General features: G+C 46.1%; 1 protein-coding gene across 2 annotated transcripts in view; it reads right to left on the bottom strand.

The window, feature by feature from the left end:
- BTBD1 (BTB domain containing 1) overlaps positions 1 to 21,707 on the bottom strand; it is a 216,399-nt gene that overhangs the window by 65,867 nt on the left and 128,825 nt on the right. The gene's annotated exons all lie outside the window — the stretch shown is intronic.

Raw genomic sequence — 21,707 nt, 5'->3', positions numbered from 1 at the left:
CTCCTGGCATTAGCGGGAAGTGGTAGGGCCATATAAACTGTAGGGTGACGAACGGTGTTCAGAACAATGAGCAGGCTCCACAAGGGGTAATGACTGGTAGTGGTGGGCAGTGTTAGGAGCAAAAGTGATTGGGCACGGCGCACAGCTTTCGGTAAATACAATAGTTCGCTGGGAAGGTAGGTAAGATAATCAATTTAAGGTGCTCCTTACAGGTGACGCAACTGTTCAGATACGTCCTAAAGGATTGAGGGGTTGAGTGCGCTACTGGGATGTAGGCGCATCCCTGTGGTGGGCACACTTGTGTGGTACTGTGTGTTGCGACACAACACAGTAAATTCCAAAGGTGTTCAAATAAAGTTCCAAAATTTGAAAGTTTTCAAAATTTAATTAGCATTTTCCATAGGTGTATTTCATATTTCCTTCATATGAATGGATTAACAATCATTTTTATCGTCATCGAGAAAGAAAGAAGCTCCAATGCATTTCGGACAAGACGTCCTTTCTCAAGGAGCACTGCAACAAAGGATATACAGGAAGCCAAATCAATGCAAAAGCTTAAACCATCAGTAAAACAACATGGTAACTGCGGTTAAATACACGGGTCCGTGAAATAACCTCATGCGCCCTTGAAAGAAAGAAAATAAATAAAGAAAGATTCACCCAAGAGTGAGGCTGAGGGTAAAAAAATGGGTGTAGTGACAGTGCATGGAACTACTAGAATCGTGAGACTCAAATGTGAGAGCTTAACATGGAGGTGCTTAATGGCGTGGTTCGCGGCGCATGGAAACATGCGGAGTTCAACGTAAGCGAGTTTAACAAAGTGGTTGGCGGCTCGTAGAAGCATGCGGGGCTAACGTGAGCAGTTGGGCTGGGGTTAAACAATCAGCAAATGCGCGTTAAGCGAGCGGATGAAGTACATGCAGGACTTACTTGGTGAGACGCTAGTATGGAAGCGTAAGGCTCCGGTTCAAGTCGTAACAAACTCCGCGGAGTGGAAGCGGAGTTTTGAAAAGAGTAAAGGGGTGATAAAAATGGAAGAGGGGTTAAGGCGGAGGGTGTGCAAGGAGTGGCCATCTTGGAATGGGTTGTGTGATTAAAAAAGAGTGAAGTAAACAGGGGAAAGTAAACGTGCAGTGGCTGTGTGCAAGCAGCAAAACAGGGTTATAATGCATCAAGATGTGCCCAGCAGGGCATTATAAGTAGCAACTTAGTTCAGTGCGGTCATTGAGACCGAAGGGTTTCTGGGATTGTAATCTATACATCCATGACGTTTCTCTTTGTAGGAGAGTTTTGTTATTGTCTCTCCCTTCAATCTTGGGGACAATCTCCAACACCAAATATTTGAGCTGGGCCACGTTGTGGTTGGCCTCGTTGAAGTGGATGGCGATGTTGGATTTGGTGTTTTTGGTTCTTATATTAGACTTGTGTTCGTTAAGTCTTGTCTTAATCTTCCGGCTGGTTTTGCCCACGTAGGTTTTGCCACATGGGCACTTCAGGAGGTAGATCAAGTTGGAGGAATCACATGTTGCGTCGACGTTGAGCTTGATGTTAAATCCTCTCATGGGATGACTGACAGTATTACCTATGATTACATTGTTGCAATTGCTGCAGTGGTGGCACGGTCGTGTGCCAGTATGATGTGTTGAGATGGGTTCAGCGGCACTTCTTGAAAGGATCTCCTTAAAGTTCATAGGTCTGGTGTAAGCAAAGATGGGGGGATCCTTGAATAGCTCCCCGAAGTCTGGTTTGGATGAGGGTTTGGATGAGAGGATGCGCCAGTGTTTCAAAATAATCCTTTTGTAGTTATTGCTAGAGGTGGAATACCGCGAGACCAGTACCATTCTCTCATTACTAGTTTTAGGTTTGCTCTGTAGAGCTTCAGTTCGAGGAGTTGCTGAGGTTCGATCAATGGCTTCCTTAAGGATTGTCTCTGGGTAACCTCTCTCTCGGAATCTAGATGCCATGGATAGGATTTGGTTTGCCCGAATGTTAGGGCCAGAAACGATCCTGGTGACTCTTAACATCTGACTGTGAGGTAGATGTCTTTTTAAGGAGTTTTGATGGAAGCTGCTGAAGAGTAAAACATTATTGCGATCGGTGGTCTTCCGAAAAAGGTCTGTCCTCAGTGTTAGGAGCACACATTGATGGCTGTGGGATGCTAACGCAGGGTGGCAGTATCAGAATATTAGACTGTTAAATAGCTGGCACTGGTGAAAGGTTTGACAAATTGACAAGTGTAAGGAGATGGCACTAGTGGGCAGTGCTATGAGAGGGTCTCGGATGGCACCGTTAATAGCGCTCACTCGTGGGTAGCCCGAGGAGTAGTCACTGACCGACAAAGTGAAACAGGCATTGGTGATCAGAACTGATCTGGCACTATGGAGCAGTCATTGGAAGATAGTGAGAAGAACAGGCACTGCAGGGCACTGTGAGAAGCATGCGTCGGGGGCATTGACAAACCGTCACTGAAGCCTGTGAGAAGGCGGCTCTGTTAGCAAGTATGAGAAGTTGGCACTATTTTGACTTCAGGCCAAAGCACTATCAAACCTTCCCCTTTCACAAGTAAAAGAATTAACTGCTAATATTCAACAAATCATTTGTTGCACAACATAGGATGCCTGGGATAAATCCAACAGCTTGAACTGGAGATTGACAAATAAATTCCTCTTCTTGTGACAACAAAATAACTTGCAGTAAGAAGGATGAGAAAAACAGAAGTCATAAGCAATGCTTCAACAAACTTCGGTCTGATATTCAGGCGCAGGCCTTAATACATTTTCCTTTCGTCCAAACGCTTTTTCAGCTCAGTGAATTAACTGATGAAAAAAAGGCCAATTTACTCTACGGCTCTTGCGGGTATTTTTTAGTTTAGGTCAAGCGACAGACGAAATTTTGTTAAAAATATACATTATAATACATACACGTACATAACTTGCTTGTCATTCGCAAAGTGTATCACCTATTAGAATAGATAGAGCTTGATAAGCGGTGTGCTGTTTGTTTTCATTGGCATTCCCCTGAATGGCAGCTGTCTTTAGTTTTTTTTACCAGACTGTGATTAGGATTTGAAGTGTTTGCTCTGTTGAGTGACAGCATTTTTGTAAGTGCACTTAATATTGCACTACAGTGAATGTCTTGCACTTATTTACCAAAATGTTTATCTAGTCATTTTATTGTTTGCACGTTTCTATTTTATTGGAAGTTATGTTAGGCATCTTATGCCTAACATAACTTATAACTTATATAACTTATATTAAGCGTAATACCATTTTCAGTATACGTGCAAGAAATCACTTAGAGACTGTTTTGCATGCTCCTTTTTGTTGCATGCTGAAACTTGTATTGTCTGTGCTCATGTTGGAGCTGTTATTTAAACGTGTTTTACATTAATATTAGTTGGCTAAGTGCACACAAAGATAAATGATTTTCCACATCAAGCTAATTTCTTTATGCTATTGGAGGAACCCTGCACGTGCGTGCACATTCAGAAAACGTTTTCTTTTTATCTTTATGTGATGGTGCCAATTTGGTTTTTCAGCTTCGACTACGGTAGCATGCATTCATGATATGTTTGAGGTCAAAGTAGCACATTCATTATTTGTTGTCACAACCAGCAGCTAGTGTTTCATCTAATTATTTACATACGTATTGGCCAAGTGAGTAGGTGTAGCGTTGGCCTGCGGCCTTTTGGCAATTTTTTTCTTTTGTCTTTTTTTTTTTTTTACAACACTTTAGTGCTTGTGCAATATTCATGGAGAAAAGCAGCAACTTGTAGTAATGTTTGCGCAATATTGTTTATTGAGACAACCAGCTGCTAGAGTGCCCCTGCATTCCAAAATTGCACTGTCACTGTGTGGGCTGCACTTATTTGGAAGCGGTTGTTGCTTATTTTGTAATCCAAGGTTTCTCTTTCACTCTTGTGTTAAATACGTAATATAATTTATTATTCCTTCAAATGTACCAATAGTCTGAGTAATGCGTGCATCAGAAAGAGCTGTGCACATATTTCCTATTAAAAAGGACGGCAGGGAGAATGGTCGGCTAGCTTGTCTTGCGCTGCACGGGAACCAGAATTAAGGTGAAAAAAGATGTGATTCAGGCCTCGAAATCAGGCGGAAAACGTGTTTTCAGCGACCGCAACACCTCCCGCACATGATGTAACTGCGAGAAACAACCACTATTCTATTACAACGGCCAGGCTGATGTTTTGAGTTTATGCCGGAGACGCGCGGCACGGCCGCCATCTTGGGTCCACGGAACTCGGCCGTTAGCAGCAGGGTCTCCAGCAGCTACCACATACGAAAACAGCCTGAGGTGAGCGCATCCGCCATGGTTAAGCAGCGACTTTTGCCCCAATACATTGACAGCAAATATGGAGCCACTAGAGTGCCTTAAATTTATCCACCCACGATTTTGCCTGACCTCAAAATGGCGGATGACGACATGGCGAGTTAACATACAGCACCTCACTCGAGTTAAGTAAACACGCACCCTACTACCCAGCATAGCGCCTAGATCATTGTGAATCCCTCGTCTACACAGACCTCGAGGCAAAGAGCCATACACGCCGTGCGCCTACACTGGAAAGCTCACGCTCAATGACTGTAAACCGAAGCGCAAGGAAATGGCCGCCTAATCTGTCTCCGTGCCACACATTAGTTCGAACATAGCGAGGAGCGGTATGGGCCGCGGAACGATCCCATAACAGCGATTTTGGCGAGCACGATCATATCACCTCGAGAGCTGCTTGGCAATACTTTGACTCCAAGTGAGGCTGCTGCACGACCAATAACTCTGGGGAGTAGTGTGCTGCAACTAAAGATCCCAACAATGCACCTCCTGCATAGAGGTGAGCGCTTCCCTGCTCAAATGACTCTCAGCGCCTATATGTGTTCTGTTTTTTCTTTCTTGAGGCAGGACGAGGTGATTTGCGCCTCGAACATAGGTACATGAGCCAACCGTACTCTGAACAGGCATGTGCCGACTATTGCTGCACCGTCTGTTACCCTCTCAATGACACCAACACCAACAGCAGTAACATCCCAGATCACCTGCCCCTGAGTAGCCGGATGGTAGAAAACACCAACGCTGCATAAATATGGAGTAACTAAGAACACAGGCTAGGGCTGACACCCAATCGTAGGAACTACCACTGGTTTTCGAAAGAGCTCTGAACACGTGTTACCTGGCATCAAACACACCTACACCCCTGCTCCCTTATCGCTAACCACTAATACCAGCGACCTACTACAACCAGCGCCGGGACACCACCTTGTGAGGTAGCTGTTAGCGCTATACAAGAATCTGTATTATTATTATATAGGAACCAATCCAACATTGCGTGGTGAGATCAACACTGCGTGCTGTGAACTTCAAGGCGACTAGTAGTGTATTCCCAGCCGACGAATACAAACCAAATCCATCAATCAGTTCGCATAAACCTCAAAACAATGGCGGATAGAGACTCCAAAAACACCAAGAAGGTGCGACCAGAAACTTCCGTCTCAGACTCACCTATTAACAGGGGTGACGTTGCTAGCACTCTAGACATGATCCTGAAGAAATTGGCGGACGTGCATGACCTGGCCAAGTCAACTAAAAGTAACACCGACGCGATGCAGCTTGAACTAACCGCGATCAGAGCGGACATGAACTCCTTATCACTCCGCCAATACGAAGTAGAGCAGGGAATTAGCGATATCGAAGACAAGTCTAGAAACGGCGCTAAAATCACACAGCAACTACAAAATATCACCACCGATCTCAGACACCAAGTCTCAGAATTGGAGGATCGCAATAGGAGGGGAACGTGCGAATCTTTAGGGTTCCAGGAAATGCAGAAAAGGACGCTGACTCGTGTTTATCCTTCCTGGAATTGACAAAAGAGAGAAGACCCCACTTGTTCCAGGGAACAGGGTACTACCGACAATCAAAGTCAAAGAGAATTTCCCTGGACTAACTTTATGGAGAACAATTTTATATTCTAAATAACATTTTACTATGACACAAACACATTCTGCAAAATGATTTTTTTGCCACCAACTAAAATGTAACGTTATACGTTCTTTATTAAAAAATCTTTTTCCTCACTTGACAGGGTATTATCCTTAACATAAGGAACCCAAAGACAAATAAAAATTTCAGAAAAAAGTCTTTTTCTGAAAAACAACGAATATACATCTTTCTTAATACAATAAAAATTCATGAAACATACATCAATACAGAAAAGCTATTACAGTATGCATGAACAACAAATATCACAAAGTAAATACATATAGATTGATTAAAAAACACACAGAAACGCGTAGACGCATTTTTGCTCATAGAATCCAAGTAAAGCCGAGTGGATTCCATAAATACGCCAATCTTGGACATTGGAATACTCATACACATGATAATAAGGCTTTTGGATCTGATCTTCTGGGACTAACATCTATTGTTCCATTGAAAAGAAGGGGTTTTCTGTGTGTTTTTTAATCAATCTATATGCATTTACTTTGTGATATTTTTATATTATTTATAATGTTAAACAAAACGTTATCTAAATGTTTTTTCACACAAATGTTGTCAGAATGTTACATATATGTCCCTGTGTGAGCGTCAACAGCACTGCCGTCGCAATTCTTCAGTTCGAGTTTTGGGGAGGGTGGGAGGGCAAGGGGGGGAAAGCTTCCGAGGGGAGAGGGGGGGGGGGGGGACAAAGAAGGGCTGACTCAGTCGGGGGGGGGGGGATGGGAGACAGTAGGGCTGTAAAAACGGATGTTTCAGGTTCATCTCAGCTATGTACTTTATCTGACCTATTCTTTACTCTTCTTTCTTTCCTTTCTTTCTTTTTTCCTCTCATACCTTCATAGATATCTCTTACTAACTAATTACTCTCCATTACCACGATGCGTGCCACGTATTCCAGGTCGTTCCCTGGCGCCCATTGATGAGAATTACAGTATTAGTAAATGCTATGTATCTGTGTGTGCGGGGATACACGCTACAACCCACGACCACATTAAACTAAATCTATATCCATGGCTTCGGATAAGAACTTAGCAACTTCTCTACATATTGTTTCACTAAACGTTAAAGGGCTTAATCACCCAGTCAAGCGCAAAAAAAATCTAGATTACTTGGCCAAGACTAAAGGAGACATAATTCTCATGCAAGAAACCAAATGATCCCAGACTGACGCCGACAACCTTAAACAATACTGGATCTCGCAGACACTTTGCTCCCCTTCGACCCAAAAGAAAAGAGGGGTGATCCCCCTGATTGCTAAAAAATCCAACTTAGCCCTGATATCACACTCAACAGACTCCGAAGGTAGACTGAGCATTGCACATCTGCAAAGAGACGAGGACCACATCTATATAGCAAATATCTATGGCCCTAATACTGACCTGCCGGAATTTTGGGAATATGTATCGAAAGAACTTGAGAATATTCCACAAGATGAGCTCATAGTGGTTGGGGGAGATCTTAATCTACCACTAGATCCCTTGCTAGATAGGCAATCCAAGAGTACATACCACCCCCCACGCGCACATGAAGCATTGAAGAGAATGTGTTAAGTTCCACCTTCATGACTCATGGCGCCTCCAACACCCGGATGGCCGTGACTATACTTTCTACTCCCCTCCCCACAACTCCTACTCAAGAATAGATTATTTATTGATATCTGACTCACATACACACCTCATCGACAAAACGGACATAGCCCCCATATTGGTATCAGATCATGCAGCTATCCATATGAAATTGGAAGGCTCACATTCACTTACGATGAGATATTATCAGTGCCAGAGAACAAGAAAAGCATAGAACAATACATAGAAGAATACTTCCTGATAAACTCACAGCCGGAAACAGATCCCGCCTTAATATGGGACGCGTTTAAGGCCACATTAAGGGGTACGCTGATAGGTATCGGGGCTCGTATGAATAAAGAATTAAATTCCGAACTAGACTCTTTAGAGAAAACAATCAAGCAGCTAGAGTTGCAACACTCCCTTGATCTGAATAATAAAGCTACCATCGACCGTTTGACCAACTTGAAATACAAATACAACGCCACCCTTAGCAAAAGGGCAGGAGTATGGATTAATAAATTCAAGGCCTTAAGGCTATGTGGGGATATCAAAGCAGGGAAACTCCTCGCTTCCTATCTTAAACACAAAAGGAAGCAATTCCATATGGCATCTATTAGGGACCAGTTCAATACCACCAAAACCAAACAGAGGGACATTCTCCACACATTCCAGTCCTTTTACGAGGATCTTAACAAGAATAACAACCAATTCAACATGGAAGAATGTAACAATTATCTAAATTCAATCCAACTCCCACGCTTATCCGACCCTGACAAAGCAAAACTTGGGGCACCACTGACCATATCAGAAATTTCGAGCGCCGTTAAAACATTGAAAAACAATAAAGCTCCGGGGCCTGACGGCTTCACGGCGAATTTTTATAAGACCTTTGAGGAACAACTCAACCCACGTCTCCTCAAATTGTTCCAATCCTTTTCAACATCAAACAGAACCACCCCCACAATGAGTGAAGCAACAATAATAGTGATACCTAAGGAGGGGGAAGGACCCTTTACTCCCTAAGAACTATAGGCCGATATCCCTCATAAACTTGGACTGCGAGATCTACGCGAAAGCCTTAGCAGGCAGACTAAACGCCGTTCTACCATCCTTAATAAATAACTCACAGGTGGGGTACCTGAAACACCGCCTTTCTAATGATAACACGAGACTCCTATGCCATGTTCTGGAGAAGTCGAAAGCATCAAATGCCCCCGCAGTAGCAATCACCCTGGACGCAGAGAAGGCGTTTGATAGGGTGTCGTGGCCCTTCCTCCGTCAATGCATGCACATATTCAACATGGGTGACACTTTTATCAACATGGTAATGGCATTGTATGCCTCCCCTTCGGCTAGAATTGCCATTAACAGTTCGCTTTCAGAACCATTCCATCTTGAACAAGGAACCAGGCAGGGTTGTCCCTCATCTCCCGCTCTATTCCTTCTAGCACTGGAACCTCTCCTCCGCGACATACCACAGAATGCAGATATTAGTGGCATCACCTTTGGAGATAAAAGTCTTTAAATTGCTGCTTACGCAGACGATATCCTGATAGTCACGTGAGAATCCTGAAACCTCTATAGCCGCACTGATGAACTCGATAGAATCCTACGCTAAGCAGTCAAGCTATAAACTGAATCACGATAAATCTGAGGTAAAACCCCTCAACATATTCACTAATAAGGAATCTTTAGGTACATCAGGATTAGTCAGACAAAACGATCACATTAAATACCTAGGTATAGAATTTGGAAGTTCCATCTTGGAGACCCTCCAACACAATGAAAAACTCACTCTAGAGAAAATAAAAACTCAACTAGACGGATGGTTGCCCCGATTCATCACTTGGTGGGGCAGACTAGAGACCATCAAGATGATGATTACACCACTAGTAAATTACTTAATTACCATGCTCCCCTTGATGCTATCCCAAGACTTTCATAATAGGTTGGACAAAATGATTACCAATTTCATTTGGAAAGGGAAAAAAGCACGTATCCGCCTGCAAAAACTGAGATTAGATAAATCCATCGGTGGAGTCAATCTCCCAGATTTTAAGAGATATCAAATAGCCTTTCTAGTGAAACAGGGATCCTATTGGCTGTCCCCCCCAGTGGATTATACACCGGTGTGGCTGGACATCGAAAAAGCGCTCATGGATGGCATTCCCCCCATCTCGATCTTATCAATGAATGCGAATCAACTCCTGTGCTCTACACCCATATTCACTAACACCAAAATGGCTTTACTAAGAATAGATAAACTGCTAGAATCATCGATAAGAAAATCTAGGTGGGAAGTGATTTGGAAAAACCCCTCAATCACTTACAAAAGTAAACCATTATTCAACTTAACCTGGATTGAGAAAGGAATTATTTTCCCCCACCAACTCTATGATAATGGCTACCCTCTGCCCTTTACAAAAATCCAATCGAACTTTGGGATAGATAGTTCCGACTTTTACATATTCCTTAACATCAAAACTGCTCTTACAAAGGCAGGATTGACACCCAAACAACCGGCTCTTCCATCACTCCTCTCCTCCTTAAATAAAATCGGCCACCAGGTCTTCAGGCTGTACAAATTGTTGAGTCCACAATCATCCATGCTAAATACCAAAACAACACAGTTCTGGTTGTCAATCGCCTCCTTCTCCATCTCAGAGCTGGAGTGGTCCGCGGCGTGGAAATCTTGCACGAGCCATAAAATTAGCCCTACATTATCACAAGCCAAATTCTGGCTCATACATAAAGTCTTCTGGACACCGTCCCGCCTATACGCACACAAACTCAGCCCTGACGCATTTTGCTGGAACTGCAAGAGGGCTGAAGGAGACCTGGACCACCTCATCCTCCAATGCGACTGCGTCGCAACGTTCTGGGATAGGGTATTTGACTTCATCCACAAAGTATTTAATATATCACCTGCCAAAGAACTCCCCTATCTTGTTTTTGGCTTCACAAAGGAGACCCAAATCCCAGAAACTGACAGGGCCCTCCTAGACCTCCTCCTCACGGCAGCCGTGAAAGTCATTCTAAACAATTGGAAAAACACAAAAAAGGCAAGCTTTGCCTGCTGACTAAACTGGGTGATTAACCTACGAGGGGCAGACAACATCTCTCTACAAAACACACCAGGACGCCCTTCACAAAGGAAACTCTGGAACTCACTGGATATATACTTCAAAACCCATAAACCTTCGTGATTACCCATACCCTGTACTGCTTTGCCGCATCGTGGTGTCCCACCCTACTTCTCACATCTTATATTGTGTATTTCCCCTCCGTCCTCTTACATCTATCCTTTGCTCTCTCTCTCTATTCTGCTCTTCTTCCCCCTATCTACTTCATTTCCTTTCATTCCCTATTGAATTCTAAAATCTCAGGTGCCCGGCCTAGAAAGGCTTCACGGTTGATTGCCACATTATCATAGAGACCGACTCCATCGCCATGAACACCACCGAGGGACCTATAGCCTTTCTATGCGAATATTCACAGTATATCCTCTTTGAATACTGTAGAATGACACATACTGACTATATGTACATTGCTACTTCTGATTTGTATACTACTAATACCTGAAATTTCCAATAAAACATTTTGAAATAAAAAAAAAGTTGATTGAGCTGGCTCTTGTAAATTGGTTTTATTCAGTATGACATGATACTTCTCTTTTGTATTTGAGCCTGGTGCCACTGCACCTGCTGCACTATTCAAATAATGGCCCTGTTCTCTGTCAGGTAACTGCACTTGTGACTGCCTATTTAGTGTTAAAATATAGCAATATTAAGTGTTTAGTGGGGTGCATAGAGCTTTTGGTCCTGGTGCCACTGCACCTGCTGCACCATTCATATCACCGCCCTGCTGTCTGCAAGGGAACTGCACTAGCGACTGCCTGTTTAGTGGTAAAATACAGCAATATTAGGTGTTTAGTTGGATGTTTAGTTAGTGTTTAGTTCAGAGCATCAAGTCCTGGTGCTTCTGCACCTGCCACACCATTCAAAACATGACCCTATTGCTAGATAAATGCACTAGTGATGGTTTTGTTTAGCTGTAAAATTTTGCAATAATCTCGGTTTAGTGGGGTACCTAGAGATTTTGGTCCCAAACCCACTGCACCCGCTGCGCTACTCAAATCAAATTTTTTTAACTGTAAGATAACTGTAATTGTGACTGCTTGTTTAGTAGTCAAATATAGAAATATTATGTGTTTAGAGTAGTCCTGACAACTTTGGGGTCTGGCGCTACTGCACCAGCTTCACTATTCAAATCAGGACAGTGTTATCTGCAAGGTAACGGCACTTGTGGTTGCCTATTTGGGAATAAAATATAGCAATATTATGGTGTTTAGTGGGGTGCCTGGAGCGTTTGGTCCCGGCGCCACAGCACCTGCTGCACAATTCAAATAATGACCCTGTTGCCTGCAAGATAACTGCACTTGTGACTGCCTGCTTAGTATTAAAATACAGCAGTATTTGGTGTTTAAAGGAGTTAAGACAACTTCTGGCCTCTGTGCCACTGCACCTGCTGCACCATTGACATCATGGCCTTGTTGTATGCAAGGTAACTGCACTTGTGACTACCTGTTTAGTTTTATATTTGAGCAATAATCAGGGTTTGGTGGGGTCCTTAGAGCTTTTTGCCCCTGTGCCACTTCACATGCTGCACCATTCAAATCAAGTCCCTTTTAACTGCAATTGTGACTGCCTGTTTAGTAGTCACATATAACTTGACTATAGAATTTTATTTTTAACACACAATGTTTATTACAACATTTATTATTTGATCATAATGACCAAATTGATAAAGTTGAAAACAAATCAATCCGATAATGACTACAAAGTGCAAACAAACATACTGAGGCATGAATAGGAAATGCCACAACAGTTGTAAGGCTAAAGTATCTGCTTTACACAACTAAATAATAAATAGCAAGCATTCCAGCATACTGTTAGAAGCTGTCTGCCTTTCCAGTGGGAAGAGATCTTATCTTGACAGTTAATCGGGCGTAAACAGTGTGAACAGATTTAGTATAAGTATCATAAATACATGCAGCTAGGGGATGTTAAAAAGAAAAAGGTTTCACAAAAAAACGAATGAACACAGTAATTCGGTATTAGTAAGAGCACCTTTTTAACAAATATTAAATACAAAAGATTTCACCAGGAATGCACAAGCACGGTGCAGCTAAAACCTGATAAGGCAGGCAAGAAAGAAGGCAAGTAAGATAAAAGGAAAGCAAGAAAACAAGGGAAGAGGGATAGAGGTAAGAAAAGTAAAGAAAAAAGAAAAGAAAGGAAGAAAACACAAGAAAGGAGGAAAGAAAGCAAGTAAGAATACAAGAAAAGGAAAGCAAGGAAGAATAAATGAAAAGACCATGAGACTGAAATAAGTAAGGAAGGAAAGAAGAGAAAGAAATGAGAGAAAGAAAATAAGAGAAAAGAAAGATTGAAGGAAAGAAAGAAAAAAGAAAGGATAAGAAAAAAAGGAAGGAAATTAAGAAAAAAGGAATGAAGGAAAGGAAGAAAGGAAGAAAGAATAAAAAGGATAGGAAGAAAGACAGAGGAAAGGGGAAGAAAGAGCAAGCAAGAAGGCAGGAAGGAAAGAAAGTGCAAAAGGGAAATGGAAAGAAAGAAGGCAAGCTGGAAATAAAGCCAAAAAAATAGAAATAGGGCAAGAAAGATAGTTCGTAAATATCAAGTAAAGATGGAAAGTAAAAATGAAAGAAAAACAATGAAAAAGTAGCGAGAAAAAAAAAGAAAGAAAGAAAGAAAATGAAAAGCAGGACTTAAGAAGGGAAAAAAGAAGGCAAGAAAGAAAGCAAGGAAGAAAGGAGGAACAAGGAAACAAAGAAAGAAGGAAAAAGGAAATTAACAAATGGTTACAACTGCTGCAAATTTAACAGGATAAAGGCTTAATAAATTCCTGCACAAATTCTATTAACAAACCGTTGGTGAAACGGAGTCCAGAATAAACGTGTTCTGAAGAAAATCCTGCAAATGAATTCACTTGTATAATATTGAAGCTTTCAGTTTGTGTACTGCATGCACAGCAAAAAGAGAATAACTTAACTCTTTCCATGCTAAGGACGGCTCCCGGCCATCATGAGTCACAGTGGGCATGTGCTCAAGATGGCCAGGAGCCATCCGAACATTGCCTCTCCGCCCACTCGTGATTATTGCCCGTATGTGCGGGAGAATTAATCAGTGGGCGGAGTTCGGACGGTTCCCGGCAGTCATGAGCACACGCCTACTGTGACTCATGATGCCGGGAGTCGTCGTGAGTATACGCGCACCATGCCCAGCCCCGCGGAGAGGGGTTGATAAAGAACAGTTTCAAATGGACACAATCTGTTATGCTTTGAAATACCAGCAGTCAAAGACACTCAAAAAGGAAATTACTTGACCGGAGACAGGTAGTGATGAAGCGTGGAATGTGGCCTGCGCTCCATGTTCTAAGCTCCACCTCTCCTTAATCCCACAATCCCACATGGAGTCATGAAAGGGTGTGTTTAAGCCACAGGTTTCCTTAGAAGGAATACTGCGGCAGTGGAGGAGCAGCAGTTGGATCACTGCCACTGCTTGGGAAGGTGCGGTTACCGGTCCAGTGCTTGCTGCCACCTCGGTGTTAGATATTTGAGTGGGCTGAGCTCGCCCCATCGCCAACGAGAAGTAAAGGTGTAAAATCACAAACATGTACACGAGCAAGAAATAATACATATGAAATGCACCTCAGCAACGTTTTACTTATCCCTTGCTGAACATTACAATGTTGGAATTGTTCCTTTTTCGCTCAGCTCAAAGTTTTAAACAAATTGTTTGAAAAAGCTTGAACAAAGCAGTGTTGAAAATCCATACAACGGTGAGGCTCAGCACTTCAGTCACCGTATTCCTGTTTGGTCTCAATGCACACTTACTATGAACAACCACACCTTGTAAATACTCCCTCTTAGAGAAAGGCAAGACTTATCGGCTTTGCCAATGCTTGGTCTTCACCTCGTCTTTATACTTCGCTTTCTGTAATCATTTTACATCTTTATTATCTTTACATCTTTTTTATCTTTATATTAGCTCATGTTGCTTCTTTTTTTTCTGCCTTTCTTTTACTATCCTCATAGCTAATTTCTTCCATCAGCACAAGGATACAGTTGCACTAGAACGATTGTGTAAATAAATAATTAAAAATGTAGCAGTTTGTTGTCTGTTAAACAGTAATATGTATACTACCGATCATGTTTATTCTGGTTGAGTTAGGGTAAGTTCTTAGCTCCTGTTGTCACTATTAGAAACTTAAGAATATGTATGTGAGAGTTCTAAAGCTGGCAATTACCTGCAGTTTGCTGGGTGTCCTCTGCTTTCTCCTGGAACTCATTAAATCTTCCACGCCCACTTTGTATTCCTGTCATTATACTACAAATTTGTTGGCAACGAATTGTACGAGTACATATGAGGCCAACTCTGTTAAGAATCCACATACTCTTCTTTTCAAGGTACCTTCTGAAATAATTGGTTGCCTTGGCCATTTAGCGCAAAGGGAGTCAGCTGTGACACCGAGCCGAAAACGGGTCTTGCTGTACCACGGAGCAGTGTACGGAGAAACTCTGTGGAATGCAAAGGCCGTCTTGTAGTACCGAGAGGAAGCTGGAGGGCATACAGACGCTTATCGCACACGCATGCATGCCGCCATTTTTGTTGAGTGAATAATGCATGGGAAATCAATGAATCAGCTCAACTGATGAGGTACATTGCATGGCATCTGCACAACACTGTGATGCGCTCGTCTTTTTAGGTCTCGGACTAGCGTTGCACTGCGCAGCAGTGCTCGCGCAGCCCGAGATTGACTAGCGTTGCACTGGCAAGCAGTGCTCGCGCAGTCCGAGACTTAATGTTTCTTAGTAGGGGGCTTGCACCCGCCCCTCTTCTCCATTGGCTGGCTTCCTAAACTGAGGACAGCCATTGGAGGAGAGGGGCGTCACTCGGTTCAAGCCCCGTCTTTTCCAGATTCAGGGGCGTGTTTTTTCTCTTCTTTCTTGTGTTCGTTCTCTCCACTTCCCATTGGCTGGAATTTTACATGCCATCCAATGGGAAGAGGAGAGAACGAAAAACACGCCCTTCAATCCCAAAAATGACATGCGTTTCTCCGAGGCATTCTTGCTTCGCTTCGGAGAAACGTGGTTCTGTTCATGGCGTGGTCCAACCTCCGCCACGGACCTCTGCTGCTTGTTAAAGTGAAGCTGCTTGTTTAGCGATTTTCCGTCGCTCTGAGCTGTTTGAAAAGGCCCGCAGTGCGTCCCTAAGGAGGGCCGTGTGGAGTGGAGGTATGTCCCGCAGCGGGTGAGCGTGCACGTACAGAGTGTGAGTGGCGTGCTTTTCTGCCCCGTTCGTCGCTGTGCGTCCTTTTTTGCACCCACCCGTTCCCTCCGTTATCAGCCGCGACAATGGCCAATAAACTACAGCGCCGACATGCAGAGCACATATTGTACCAGATGACAAACGCGAGGCCATTAGGGGAGCCAGCGATTTAGTTACAGCTCCGGGAGCGAACACAGGGAGGAGCCTGCGGCGGGGAGACCCAGCGCAATTTTCCAGCTTCCTGACCCGGGGACGCAATGCTATGGCACATCAGCCTACGAAGTGCCGGGCCCGAGATGGCGGTGAGTCACTGGCAATAGCAGACCGGCGGCGCCTTGATCCGCCCGCCTCCCCGGCCCCACCTTACTTGTGCATCAAGCGGCCTTGCTTTGCAGCTCCGGGCCAGCTATTCGCGCGCCTCGGCTTCCAGAACACGGGCAGTGTCAGGGTCTATCTGCAAACATCAGCGGCGCCCACCTGGACAAGTGGGGCGCGAGTTGGAAAGTGTGAAGAACCGGGGGGTTGGAGGGGTGGTGGGGGGGAAGACACAACCGCCGCTCGCGCGATTCAGCATCCCAGTGTAGCTGACCCGCAGATGCCTGGCTCCAGCTTTCATCAGAAAACCGTGCCAGCTGCAGCCCTGACTGCTTTATGGCCGGGAACAGTTCCATGCAGGGGCCGCTGGGATGTGGCCCATGCCTATCGCACTACAGTAGACCCTCGGTGCGGCCGGATGGTTTGGACTGTGCACCCGCGACTACTGGGCTGCAAGAGGCATAGTGGGGTAAACGGTTACTGATGAGGCAAGCCGAGGTGACGCAGCACCCAGCTAAGCTACGCGGCGCGATCCATTCCCTCCATGACTGCAGCGCCTGACTACCCCAGGATCCCGCATCGGGGTAGTTATCTTTGACTGAAAAGCTGCAGGGGAAGGGCTGGTGCAGGTCTACATAGATCGTCTTGCTGCAGCACAACACAGATCCTTTGCAGCTCTCAAACCAGGCAGGCTCCTCGTTGTACCAGAGACTCCAGTGCTGAAGCAGCCTCTCTGGACGGGGTCTTTTACACTGGCCTGGTTCTCTTCACCCCTCTGTCTACCACGTTCGAACAACACAGCCTGGCTATCTTCTACTACACTTGGCCACTGGTGCTACTTGTTTGCGGCATGCGTCGCAAATATCCCAAACAAAATGGGGGTTTGATCAGACTTGGTTTTTTTTTTTTGGCGAGTTCCAAAACTGTGGCTAAAAAAAGCACTATACAAAACTCTCGGATGACATGATTTCTCGACACTTGCTTCCCTCGCATGCAAGAGCACTCCGGCATGACCACCGTCTGATCAATGTTTATCAATAATTAATGTGAGAATGGCTTGGATTCTAAAGATACACCTCGGACTAAAACTTTACAGAAAGTCATGTAAAGGGATGGTGGCCATGCGGACTTTTGATCTCACCAAAATAAACTTTTTTTCCCCTCAATAAGTAGCTCCTAGAAAGCAGTTATGGCTGAAAAAACGTGTATGGGGCTGTGTGTGTGTGTGTGTGTGTGTGTGTGGCGCTCTGTGTGTGTGTGGCGCTCTGTGTGTGTGTGGGGCTCGCTCTGTATGTGTGGGGCTCGCTCTGTGTATGTGTGGGGCTCGCTCTGTGTATGTGTGGGGCTCGCTCTGTGTATGGCTCACTGTGTGTTTGTGGGGGGCTCTGTGTGTTTGTGGGGGGCTCTGTGTGTTTGTGGGGGGCTCTGTGTGTGTGTGGGGGGCTCTGTGTGTGTGTGGGGGGCTCTGTGTGTGTGGGGGCTCTGTGTGTGTGTATGGGGGGGGCTCTGTGTGTGTGTGTGGCTCTGTGTGTGTATGTGTGGGGCTCGCTCTGTGTATGTGTGGGGCTCGCTCTGTGTATGTGTGGGGCTCGCTCTGTGTATGTGTGGGGCTCGCTCTGTGTATGGCTCACTGTGTGTTTGTGGGGGGCTCTGTGTGTTTGTGGGGGGCTCTGTGTGTTTGTGGGGGGCTCTGTGTGTGTGTGGGGGGCTCTGTGTGTGTGGGGGCTCTGTGTGTGTGTATGGGGGGGGCTCTGTGTGTGTGTGTGGCTCTGTGTGTGTCTGTGTGGGGCGCTCTGTGTGTGTGTCTGTGTGGGGCGCTCTGTGTGTGTGTCTGTGTGGGGCGCTCTGTGTGTGTGTCTGTGTGGGGCGCTCTGTGTGTGTGTCTGTGTGGGGCGCTCTGTGTGTGTGTCTGTGTGGGGCGCTCTGTGTGTGTGTCTGTGTGGGGCGCTCTGTGTGTGTGTCTGTGTGGGGCGGGCTCTGTGTGTGTGTGTGTGTGGGGGGGCTCTGTGTGTGTGTGTGTGTGGGGGGGCTCTGTGTGTGTGTGTGTGGGGGGGGGGCTCTGTGTGTGTGGGGGGGGCTCTGTGTGTGTGTGTGCTCTGTGTGTGTGTGGGGGGCTCTGTGTGTGTGTGGGCTCTGTGTGTGTGTGTGTGTGTATGGGGGGGCTCTGTCTGTGTGGGGCGCTCTGTGTGTGTGTCTGTGTGGGGCGCTCTGTGTGTGTGTCTGTGTGGGGCGTTCTGTGTGTGTGTCTGTGTGGGGCGCTCTGTGTGTGTGTCTGTGTGGGGCGCTCTGTGTGTGTGTGTGGGGGGGGCTCTGTGTGTGTGTGTGGGGGGGGCTCTGTGTGTGTGTGTGGGGGGGGCTCTGTGTGTGTGTGTGGGGGGGGGGCTCTGTGTGTGTGTGTGTGGGCTCTGTGTGTGTGTGTGGGGCTCTGTGTGTGTGTGGGCTATGTGTGTGTGTGTGTGTGTGTGGGCTATGTGTGTGTGTGTGTGTGGGCTCTGTGTGTGTGTGTGTGGGCTCTGTGTGTGTGTGTGTGGGCTCTGTGTGTGTGTGTGTGGGCTCTGTGTGTGTGTGTGTGGGGGCTCTGTGTGTGTGTGTGGGGGCTCTGTGTGTGTGTGGGGGGGCTCTGTGTGTGTGTGGGGGGCTCTGTGTGTGTGTGGGGGGCTCTGTGTGTGTGTGGGGGGCTCTGTGTGTGTGGGGGGCTCTGTGTGTGTGGGGGGGGCTCTGTGTGTTTGTGGGGGGGGCTCTGTGTGTGTGTGGGGGGGGCTCTGTGTGTGTGTGGGGGGGGCTCTGTGTGTGTGGGGGGGGCTCTGTGTGTGTGGGGGGGGCTCTGTGTGTGTGTGGGGGGGGCTCTGTGTGTGTGGGGGGGCTCTGTGTGTGTGGGGGTGGCTCTGTGTGTGTGGGGGGGGCTCTGTGTGTGTGGGGGGGGCTCTGTGTGTGTGGGGGGGGCTCTGTGTGTGTGGGGGGCTCTGTGTGTGTGGGGGGGGGCTCTGTGTGTTTGTGGGGGGGGCTCTGTGTGTGTGTGGGGGGGGCTCTGTGTGTGTGTGGGGGGGGCTCTGTGTGTGTGGGGGGGGGGCTCTGTGTGTGTGGGGGGGGGCTCTGTGTGTGTGGGGGGGCTCTGTGTGTGTGGGGGGGCTCTGTGTGTGTGTGGGGGGCTCTGTGTGTGTGTGTGGGGGGCTCTGTGTGTTTGTGGGGGGCTCTGTGTGTGTGGGGGGGGCTCTGTGTGTGTGTGGGGGGCTCTGTGTGTGTGGGGGGGGCTCTGTGTGTGTGGGGGGGGCTCTGTGTGTGTGGGGGGGGCTCTGTGTGTGTGGGGGGGCTCTGTGTGTGTTTGGGGGGGCTCTGTGTTTGGGGGGGGCTCTGTGTTTGGGGGGGGCTCTGTGTTTGGGGGGGGCTCTGTGTGCGTGTGGGGGGCTCTGTGTGTGTGGGGGGGCTCTGTAAGTGTGGGGGGGGCTGTGTGTTTGTGTGTGGGGCTCTGTGTGTGTGGGGCTCGCTGTGTGTGTGTGTGTGGGGGGGCTCGCTGTGTGTGTGTGTCTGTGTGGGGCTCGCTGTGTGTGTGTGGGGGGCTCGCTGTGTGTGTGTGTGTGTGTGTGTGTGGGGGGCTCGCTGTGTGTGTGTGTGTGTGTGTGGGGCTCGCTGTGTGTGTGGGGCTCGCTGTGTGTGTGTGGCTCGCTGTGTGTGTGTGTGTGTGTGTGGGGCTCTGTGTGCGTGTGTGTTTGGGGCTCTGTGTGTGTGTGGCTCTGTGTCCATGAATACTCTCTACTACTCTCTAATGCTCACCTATTGCCATTGTAAATGACAATACCATTTATTTACGTTAAAAAAAAAATAATTAAAAAAATGTCATGAGCAATGCCAATAGCTCTACCTTTAATAATGCAGAGACCATTGCATTGTAAATGCTTGTTTTAACGATACCAGAGTGTCACAGAAATCCCCACACCTCATGTACACGGTCCCTGGTTCTCAGACTCTTAGAGCGGCCAAGAGTAGATGTAAATGCCTCGAACGGCAGTGGAGGGCAAACTACTGTGTGGCAGCCAAAACTATCTATAAAAAAACATTGAAAGATCTGAATACATTAACTAGAGCAGCCAGGAGGGACTACATAGCTAGCTGTATACTTAAAGCTGAAAACTCTACTAAAGAGGTATTTAAGGTGGTTAATTCGTTTAAGCCAAAAGAACTAGAGACCGGTGTACAACCATCTATCTCTCTGTGCAAAAACATCTGACTTCTTTGACAACAAAATCAAGAAGGTCTACCAGACTTTCTCCGAGATTCGTGAAACAGTAAAATCAGACAGTAAGGAGGGAGGCGCACTTGAGCCCTCATTTACAAATTTTAGCCCGATTCCAATACAGGAAGTGGTGGCGGAAATCCAGGGGTGTAAGAGAGGGCCTCCCGACGACCTATGCCCCAAGAAACTAGGGAAAGCTATGACACACTCTGTTAAGCATGTGCTGTTGCACATTTGGAATTTATCCCGGACGTCCGGCATTTTTCCCGTCATATGGAAACACGCCACACTCCTCCCCCTGAGGAAAAAAATAAATAGGCATCTAAACAACAATAGGCCTATTTCATTGCTATCTGCACAAGGTAAGATTCTGGAACCTGGTCAAAGGCTGCTCTGTGGTCAACAAATGCAATATATATGTGTCCCTCTCGGAGTCTTGTATATTTCAAGCGAATGATCAGCAGCCTTAGGACTTGGTCAATTGTGCTAACTTTTGGCAGAAACCCTGCTTGGTATGGGGACACAATCTCTAAATCCTCAATTTGATCATAAAGTTTATTTATCAATTGTCAAGCATAGATTTTCCGCAGGACATCCAATAGGCTAATAGGTTATTAGTTTGCCGGGTTTCCCTGCTCCCCCTTTTTAAATATGGGTATGATTTCTGCCCTGTTCCAAGAGTCAGGATAGGGGCTCCTGCTGCTACAGCATTAGTCAACCTATTAACATAGGGAAACCAGACTGCAAAGTCATGACGGAACAAATCTCCAGGGATTTTATCTGAACCTGGAGCCTTGCCCAGTTGAATTGAGATAATGGCTATCCTAGTCTCCTCAGGTGTAAAATATGGATCTGGACTAAATGTGGTTAATAAAAGGAGTGGGTTGTGCCTGGGTGTCCATCAGGGGCTGCTCATATAAATGGGAGAAATGATCTACCCAGACTCCTGGGTTCAGATGGAAGTCTAAATCGGATGTTTCAGTCCTACTCCCGTTAACGGTAATTTTCCGAAAGATGGAATTACCCCCCATTTTGGCAGCCATTGCTAGGCCCCCCTAACCCCCTCCCACCACCTCCCCCCGGATGCTTCTTGGATGCTTCTTCCCAGGCTGACCAGGCCTCCCTAATTGTCTTCTTATGAAGGCATCTTAGAGCTCGCACCTCTTGCAAATTATTATTTTTTAGAGCATCTATTAAAGCCTTTTTGGCATTGCAGCACATTTTTGTGTA

The sequence above is a fragment of the Lissotriton vulgaris genome, chromosome 2_1 (genome assembly GCF_964263255.1).
Source record: "Lissotriton vulgaris chromosome 2_1, aLisVul1.2, whole genome shotgun sequence".
In the NCBI taxonomy this organism is placed as follows: Eukaryota; Metazoa; Chordata; class Amphibia; order Caudata; family Salamandridae; genus Lissotriton; species Lissotriton vulgaris.
Note: the sequence above shows the minus strand (reverse complement) of the source record. Positions and strands in the feature narration are given on the sequence as shown.